At 60.2% G+C, this 8,510-nt stretch overlaps 1 non-coding gene across 1 annotated transcript; it reads left to right on the top strand.

The window, feature by feature from the left end:
- Window positions 1-666: 666 nt before the first annotated feature.
- trnae-uuc (transfer RNA glutamic acid (anticodon UUC)) lies at window positions 667-738 on the top strand. Its single transcript has one exon. It is a non-coding gene; the product is annotated as a tRNA-Glu (tRNA).
- The last annotated feature ends 7,772 nt before the right edge of the window (window positions 739-8,510 follow it).

The following is an 8,510-nucleotide window of genomic DNA, read 5'->3' as shown; positions in this document are numbered from 1 at the left end:
GCCAGATCTGGCGATGAATGGTTAACCAGTTGTCCAGCATAAATGTTCAAAGCTGTGTCCCTTGGACTTAGGGGAGAGGAAATGAGGGCAGACCCAGGGGGAACGACCAGGGTGAGGGGGAGTGATTGTTTTAATGGGTACAAGGGCGTCAAAGGTGGAGGTGAGGGTGTGATTGAGCAAATCAGTAGCTGCAGAAATGTCGTGGTGAATGGAGGGCCAAAGACTGGACAGTTGGGAATTTGAAAATGCCGTTGTAAGTAACTTGGGGGGAGAATTTTTTCCAGGGATGAACACGGAAGGAGGTGGTTTAGTCCCATTCCCCGGCTCTTTCCCCACAGCCCTGTGAATTTTTTAAACGTCAAGTATTTATTCAATACCCTTTTGAAAGTTACGATTGAACCTGCTTCCACCTCCCTTTCAGGCAGTGCATTCCCAATCACAACAACTCGCTGTGCAAAGAAATCTCTCCTCATTCCCCCGCCCGTGGCTTTTTTGCCCATTTATCTTAAATCTGTGTCCTCTGATTATTAACCCTTCCATCACTGGAAACAGTTTCTCCTAATTTACTCAATCGAAATCTTTCATAATTGTGAACACGTCCATGAAATCGCCCTGCAACCTTCTGGGTGTCGCCTCAGAGCCCTTCCTGCTGGTCCTTCCTTCAGTTCCCATGTGGTCTAGCGGTGAGGATTCCTGATTTTCACCCAGGCGGCCTGGGTTCGACTCCCGGTGTGGGAATACCAGCCTTTCAGTCCCAGCCTCGCAATTTGCCTGCAGTCCGGGATGTGGCTGCTGCTTCCTCCCTCGCTTCTGTGTCAGTCCCACAATCACACTGAGAAATGAGGTAAACCACAGCTCTTAAAGGGACAGTGCACAGAAACCCCAACCCTGCAAGCGAAAGGGAAGCAAGCAACAATGTCCCGACAGGTCACTCAGCAGCTCATGGCCAAGTGTTTGACTACAATCCTTTTATCATTTACTGTAAAACCCGAGTCTCAGTGAAACACACACAGAACACTCTGGAAACACTCAGTGAGTCAGACCAATTAACTGAGAGTCTCAATGAGACAAGGAACGAGACACGGGCTCTTCACAAATTGTCACGGGATCTTTTACACTTCGGAGCAGAAAGAAGGGACCGCCATTAAACACCTCATTCAAAGGACAGCACCTCTCACGATGCAGCTCCCTCTCAGCACGACACAGTCAGTCTGGATCATGTGTCCCAGTCCTGGAATGGGAGCTGGAACCCACACCCTTCTAAACACCAGCCTGACTCCCTGGTGTTACTCTCACCCCCGGCTAGTCATGAACCAGACTGTGCCACTCCCAGAGTAACTGATGACCACAGCCTCAGCCCTGGGTCCCGGTCTGCATCATAACCGCAGCCTGTCACCGCTCATAGAAAGTGGCGTGGGATTCCTGAGTTCATTCTGTGATGTGCAATGGGGGAGTGGGACTACATGGATTGATCTTGCATGGAGCTGGCATGGACTCGATGGGCCGAATGGCCCTCCTTCCGTGCTGTAACCTTTCTATGATTCTATGATTCCATGTGGGTGGAGAGGGATACAAGGAAGTGATCAGAGATGGCCTTATCCATGATTGACATGATCGGGAGTAGAGAGGCCACGTGAGATGGCAAGGTCGAGGGGGTGGCCATGAATATGGGTCGGGGAGTTTCTATGCAGGGAGAGATTAAGGGAGGATAAAGTATCACATAATAGACTTGTTTTAAAAATTGAAGCCCATGGGATTAAACGGACAATGGCAGCGTGGATATAAAATTGGCTCAGGAGCAGAAAACAGAGAGTTGTGGTGAACGGTTGTGTTTCAGACTGGAGGCAAGTATACAGTGGTGTCCCCCAGGGCTCGGTATTGGGAGCACTGCTCTTTTTGATATATATTAATGACCGGGACTTGGGAGTACAGGGTATAATTTCAAAGTTTGCAGATGACACGAAACTCAGAAATGTAATAAACAATGTGGAGGACAGTAACAGACTTCAGGAGGACAGAGACAGACTGGTGAAATGGGCAGAAACATGGCAGAAGAAATTTACTGCAGAGAATTGTGAAGTGATACATTTTGGTAGGAAGATTGAGGAGAGACAATATAAACTAAATGGAACAATTTTAAATGGAGTGGATGAATAGAGAGACCTGGGGGTGTAGTTACACAAATCTTTGAAGGTGGCAGGACAAGTTGAGAAGGCTGTTAAGTAAGCAAATGGGGCCCTGAAAGACATCCAATCGTTTCAAAACAGCGACTCTTTTTTTTTCTTTTTCTATTTATCTTCTTTTTTGTGTGTTTTTAGGCCCCCCTTTTATAAGAAGAGGGGGTTTCGGGTTTGTTTATGTGCAAAAACACCCAAAGAAAACCAAAAACCAGTGTCAAATTAAGATTTTATTATTTTTGTCCAGAATGCACTCCAGCCCCTGCAGTGCCCACCGGTCGGGGAAACCGGGGAGTAAGTGAACTCCAGCTCCCCAACTCACCCGGCACCGTGCCCAGAGACCGGGAGAAGGGGCTCCCCCCGCCCACACCGCCACCAGGTTGAGCAGGTCCTGGGAGATGTCGAGCCGCGAGCGGGCGAATTCAGCCTCATCGGCCTCGCCCACCCCGGCACCCAGGACGCCCGACCCGGTGAACTGTATACTCTCCTCCGTGCCCGGATCCGCGACCCCCCTCATAGGCAGGGTCTCCCCATCCCCCCCGGGAGGCACGGGCTCGGTCTCCTCCCCCCGAGTGGTGGACGACTCCCGCCGATGGTGTAAAATGGAGGGTGGGGCCCCAGGATCCGCGTCAGGCACCAACTCCCCTTCCACGGGGGGCCGTCCCTTTGCAGGGTTCCCCTCCGCTTCCAGGGAGTGGCGCCTTTTTTTCTTTCCGGAGGGTCGCGGAGGGAGGGTCTGCTGGGGCCCCCTCCTCCGCTCCCTCCTGACCAACGATCTGCCCGGCCTCCGTCGCGACCACGAGATGTAGATCGGCCGCGGTCACGATCGCAGCCTCGGGCTCACTCGATTGTTCAGCATCCCGGGGACCAGCCTCCAGATGTTTGATTTTCCTCCTCGCCTTTTTTCCGCGAGGGTGCCCTCCTTCCCCCCCAGCGGAGGCCTTGTGTTGTTTTTTTATTCTTCGAGTGTGTTCATGTGCAGCAAACAATAAACCCAGAATATGTGTCATAATAATTTTTTCCCTTGTGTTTTCGGCCCTCTTTCATAAGAAGGGGGGGGGTTTGGGTGGTTTTTTTTGTCGACTGGAAGTTCAGTCAGAATGAGGCTTTTTTTCCCCCTTTTTCCTTGTGTGTTTTTAGGCCCCCCTTTTATGAGCAGGGGGGGGGGGGGTTAGGGTGTAAGGAGGTGGGGCACCTAAAGAAGAACTGCCCCGCCTCCCAGGCCGCCAAACAAGCTACGGCGGCCAAGGCTGGCGCCGCCACCGCACCTCCCCCTAACCCCGCCCCCGCGTCGGGAGAGTCAACTGCGCGGGCGGAGGTTGCCGACGAGGCCTCCGCCGGGGGGGAAGGAGGGCACCCTCGGCCGCGAAAAGCGCTGAAGAAGACGAGGCACCAGGAGGCTGGTCCCCGGGACGTTAACGGGTCTAGCCAGCCCAAGGCCGTGGTCGTGACCGCGGCTGATCAACATCTCGCGGTCGCGACAGAGCCCGGGCTGGCGGGTAGTCAGGAGGGAGCGGAGGTGGGGGCCCCAGCAGACATGGGGCTCCCCCTCCCTCCGCGACCCTCCGGCAAGAAGAAAAGGCGCCACTCCCTGGAAGCGGGGGGGAAACCTGCTAAGGGACGGCCCCCGTGGATGGGGAGTTGGCGCCACTCGCGGATCCTGCGGCCCCACCTGCTACATCTAAACAGCGGCGGGGGTCTTCTGCCTCTCGGGGGAGGAGATCGTGCCCGTGCCGCCCGGGGGGGATGGAGAGACCCTGCTGATAGGGGGGGTCGCGGATCCGCCCACAGACATACGTACCCCGTTCACCGGGTCGGGCGTCCTGGGTGCCGGGGTGGGCGAGGCCGAAGAGGCCGGATTCGTCTGCCCTCGGCTCGACCTCTCCCAGGACCTGCTCGACCTGGTGGCGGGGTTTAATAAAAACATCTCACGGGCCGGGTCGGTCGGTGGCGACGTGGGTGGGGGGACCCCCTCCTCCCAGTATCTGGGCACGGAGCCGGGGGAGGTGGGAGAACTGGAGTACACGTTCTCCCCGGTTTCCCCGGTTTGCCCCTATATCCGGGTGCCTGTTTTTCACCGCCCGGAGGATGGGGAGGGTCCCCGCCCGGCGCCGCCCTCTGACCCGGAGCCCCCGGTAGAGCCCGGGGGGGACTCCTCTGCCGACGATCCGGGGGGTGGGATCGTGACGGAGGCGGGGCCGGCTGGCGCGGCCGTCTCGTTCTCCGCACCCTGTGCGGGGAGTGGGTCGGCCGCGGGCGACGATGACCCGGAGGAGGACGGGGACTCGGTGGTGGGCACTGGGGAGGATTTAGAGTTCGCCGCCAGTGAGGTGGTGGACGCCCTCGTGCCCGGCACCGAGTCTCCCCTCATCCCTGTTGAGGAGCTCCGGGATTTTGTGTCCGTTTGGAGCCATCGTCGCGATGGCGTCCGGCTGGCCCTCGACCGTTGGTCGGAGCCGGCGCAGTTAATCCGCTCGGTCCTGGCCGCCGTCGCGTCCGTGGCCGCGGAAGGGGACGGCGGCGGGGTCGGGCTGCGTCGGCTCAGATCCCTCCTCACCGGGCTCTTGAGGGAGTGGCGGTCGACTAGCGGCCCCGCTCCCTCCGCGCGTTAGGTTTAAGTAGGTTGCGCTGTGCTCTTGCCATGGAGATAACCATAGCCAGCCTCAACATCAACGGCGGCAGAGACGCCCGCCGTAGATTTGACAAGTTCTCGGTCCTGCGGGACGGGAAGTATGCGGTGTGCTTTCTGCAGGAAACCCACACCGTTCCGGGAGACGAGGCCACGTGGATCCTGGAATGGGGAGGGGGGGTCTACTTGAGTCACCTCGCCAGCGTTTCGAGCGGGGTGGCCATCTTGTTGGCCCCGACTTTTCAGCCGGAGATCTTGGGGGTCAAGGAGCCGGTGCCGGGCCGCTTGCTCCACGTGGCCCTTCGCCACGGGGACGTGCCGCTTCACCTGGTGAACGTGTACGCCCCCTGGTCCGGAGCCGAGCAAGTGAGCTTCTTTGAGGAAGTGTCCACTTACCTGAACTCCGTCGACGCCGGCGAGTGCATTATCCTCGGGGGGGATTTTAACCGTACCCTCGAGGCGAGGGACCGCTCCGGTCCCGCGGATCGCCGGTCGGCGACGGGGAAGTTGAGGGACCTGGTCGGGTCCTTCGACTTGGTGGACGTCTGGCGGAATCTCCATCCCGACTCCGGCCAGTTCACCTTTGTGAGGGCCAGAGGGGGGAGCACCAGAATCGACCGCCTGTACGTTTCGCGGGCGTACGCCTCCTGCGTCCCGTCGGCCTCCATCCAGCCGGTGTCGTGCTCGGACCACCACCTGGTGTGGATGGAGCTCGCTCTGCTCCGCGCCCGGTCGGGGTCCGCGTACTGGCACTTTAACAACCGGCTGCTGGAGGACGCGCGGTTCTGGGACTCGTTCCGTCTGTTCTGGAGCGACTGGAGAGGGAAGCGGGGAGGCTTCTCCTCCTTGAGGCTATGGTGGGATGTGGGCAAGGCTCACGTCCGCCTCTTCTGTCAAGAGTACGCGAGGGGGTCGACTAAGAGGCGGGAGTCCGAGGTCAGGCGGTTGGAGCAGGAGGTGCTTGGCCTGGAGTCCCGTCTCGGTCAGGCCGCCGAGGATCCGGCCCTGCGGCAGGTGTACGAGGAGAAGAAGGACGCTCTGAGGGACCTGCAACTGGTCGGGTCCCGAGGAGCGTACGTGAGGTCGCGGCTCCAGCTCCTGCGGGACCTGGACCGCGGCTCTCCCTTCTTCTACTCGCTGGAAAAGCGGCGGGGGGCTCGTAAGCAGCTCCTTACGCTGCTGGCCGACGACGGGTCCCTCGTCTCGGACCCGGAGGGAGTCAGGGCCCGGGCTCGATCTTACTACGAGGCTCTGTTCTCTCCGGATCCGTCCAGCGAGGAGGCGCGCAGAGTTTTGTGGGAGGACCTGCCGAAGGTCGGCCCGGAGGACGCCGACAGTCTGGACGCTCCGCTCAGTTTGGCGGAGCTGACGGGCGCCCTCCACCAGCTCTCTAGGGGCAAATCCCCGGGGCTGGACGGGCTGACCGTGGAGTTCCTCAGGGCCTTCTGGGACGTCCTGGGGGGCGACTACGCGCTAGTCCTGGGGGAATGTCTGGCGACCGGGGAGATGCCCCTTTCGTGGCGCAGGGCGGTCGTGGTCCTGCTGCCTAAGAAGGGGGATCTCCGCAACCTTAAAAACTGGCGCCCGGTCTCCCTCCTCAGCACGGATTATAAGGTCTTTGCCAAGGCGATGTCTGCTCGCCTCGGCACCGTGCTGGCCCACATGATCCACCCCGACCAGTCCTACACGGTCCCGGGCCGAAAGATCCAGGATAACATCCACCTGGTCCGGGACCTGATCCACCATTCCCAGAGGGCTGGTCTGTCGGTCGCCTTCCTTTCCTTAGATCAGGAGAAGGCGTTCGACAGGGTGGATCACGAGTATCTATTCGGGACTCTGCGCGCTTTCGGGTTCGGGTCGCATTTCGTCGCCCGGATCCGACTTCTGTACGCCGCCGCGGAGTATCTGATTAAGGTTAACGGATCCTTGACGGCGCCCCTTCGCTTCGGGAGAGGAGTGCGTCAGGGGTGCCCCATGTCCGGCCAATTATACACCGTCTGCGTGGAGCCTTTCCTGCGCCTCTTGCGCAAGAGGCTGTCGGGACTGGCTCTGCGCGAGCCGGACGTGGAGGTCGTCCTTTCGGCTTAAGCCGACGACGTGCTCCTCGTGGTCACCGATCCCCTTGACTTGCGGAGGATGCGCGAGTGCCAAGAGGTCTACTCTGCCGCGTCCTCCGCAAGGATCAACTGGGAGAAATGTTCCGGACTCCTGGTGGGTCAGTGGCGGGTGGACTCCCTGCCGGAGGAGCTCAGGCCTTTCGCCTGGAGTACCACGCACCTCCGGTACCTGGGAGTCTACCTCGGCCCTGCCGAGGAAGCCTGGCCGGCGAACTGGGTAGAGCTGGAGGCCAAAGTCGCCGCTCGCCTGGCGCGCTGGACAGGACTGCTCCGAGTGTTATCCTACAGGGGTCGAGTGCTGGTCATAAACCAGCTGGTGGCCGCCATGTTGTGGTACCGGTTGATCACTTTGACCCCCCCCCCTGAGTTTGTCGCCAAGATTCAGAAGAAGTTCGTCGACTTCTTCTGGGCCAAAGGGATACACTGGGTCGCTGCCGCGGTCCTGAGTCTCCCGTTTAGGGAGGGCGGTCAGGGGCTGGTGTGCGTCCGCACCCAGGTGGCAACTTTCCGCCTTCGGTCACTGCAGCGATACCTGTACGCGGAGCGTCCTCTTAGATGGCGTGCGCTGGCGACGTACTTTTTCCGCCAGGTGCACAGCCTGAACTACGACACGCAGCTCCTGTTCGTCTCGCTGCTGGGCGGCCGCACATCTTTGCGGGAGCTGCCTGTCTTTTACCAGGATCTGCTCAGGGTCTGGAACATGGTCGCCTCCGGCCGGAGCTCTCGCCCGTCAGGGGTAGCGGCCGTCCTGCAGGAGCCGCTGCTCGGGAATCCGTTCCTCCGCGATGTCGGCTTCGGCCGCTCGCGGCTGGCGGAGCAGATGGCCGTGGCCGGTCGGGTAACCAGAGTCAGGGACGTCCTGGATGGCGGAGGGTCGGGTTGGCTCGAGCCGTGGGCGCTCGCCGCACGGATGTCCTCGTGGCGTGCCGAGGACGCGGCCGCCGCCATCCGGGCGTTGAAATCGGCGCTCGGCCCTGACTCCACTCGGGGTGTGGAGGCGGCTCAGGCGTGCGGAGCCATCCCGTCCGACCTGACCCCCGTTTGGACGGAATTCCTCCTCGGCGCCAAACCCCGGAACCTCCCTCGGAGGGCCGCGCCTCACAACTTGAGCCGTCTCTCGGAAATTCCCTCCGTGCCGTTTCACACCGCGCGGAGGGATTTCCTGTACGGGCTGCTCCTGCACACCATCCACTTCCTCGCCCTCGTCTCTCGCCCGGACACGCCCTGGCGTACCATCCTGCCGTCCGGCGGAGACGGGGGTCCCCAGTGGGAGGCTCTCTATACAGGGGTCCTCCCGTGTTACTTTGGGGATCTGGGGTGGAGGGTGTTGCACGGAGCAGTCCCGTGCAACAGGCGTTTACGCCATTTTACGGACACCCAGGCCGCTTGCATTTTCTGCGGCCTGGAGGAGTCCGTTTTTCATTTGTACACTGGGTGTGCGAGACTGCAGCCCCTGTTCCATTATTTGGAGGGGCTGCTCCTCAAGTTCTGGCTGCGCTTCAGTCCCACGCTCCTGATCTTTGGCCGCCCGGTGAGGAGGGGGGCGGGCAGGTCGGTGGACGTCCTCGTGGGCCTGCTCCTGGGCCT

This window comes from Heptranchias perlo, chromosome 35 (genome assembly GCF_035084215.1).
Source record: "Heptranchias perlo isolate sHepPer1 chromosome 35, sHepPer1.hap1, whole genome shotgun sequence".
NCBI lineage: Eukaryota > Metazoa > Chordata > Chondrichthyes > Hexanchiformes > Hexanchidae > Heptranchias > Heptranchias perlo.
Note: the sequence above shows the minus strand (reverse complement) of the source record. Positions and strands in the feature narration are given on the sequence as shown.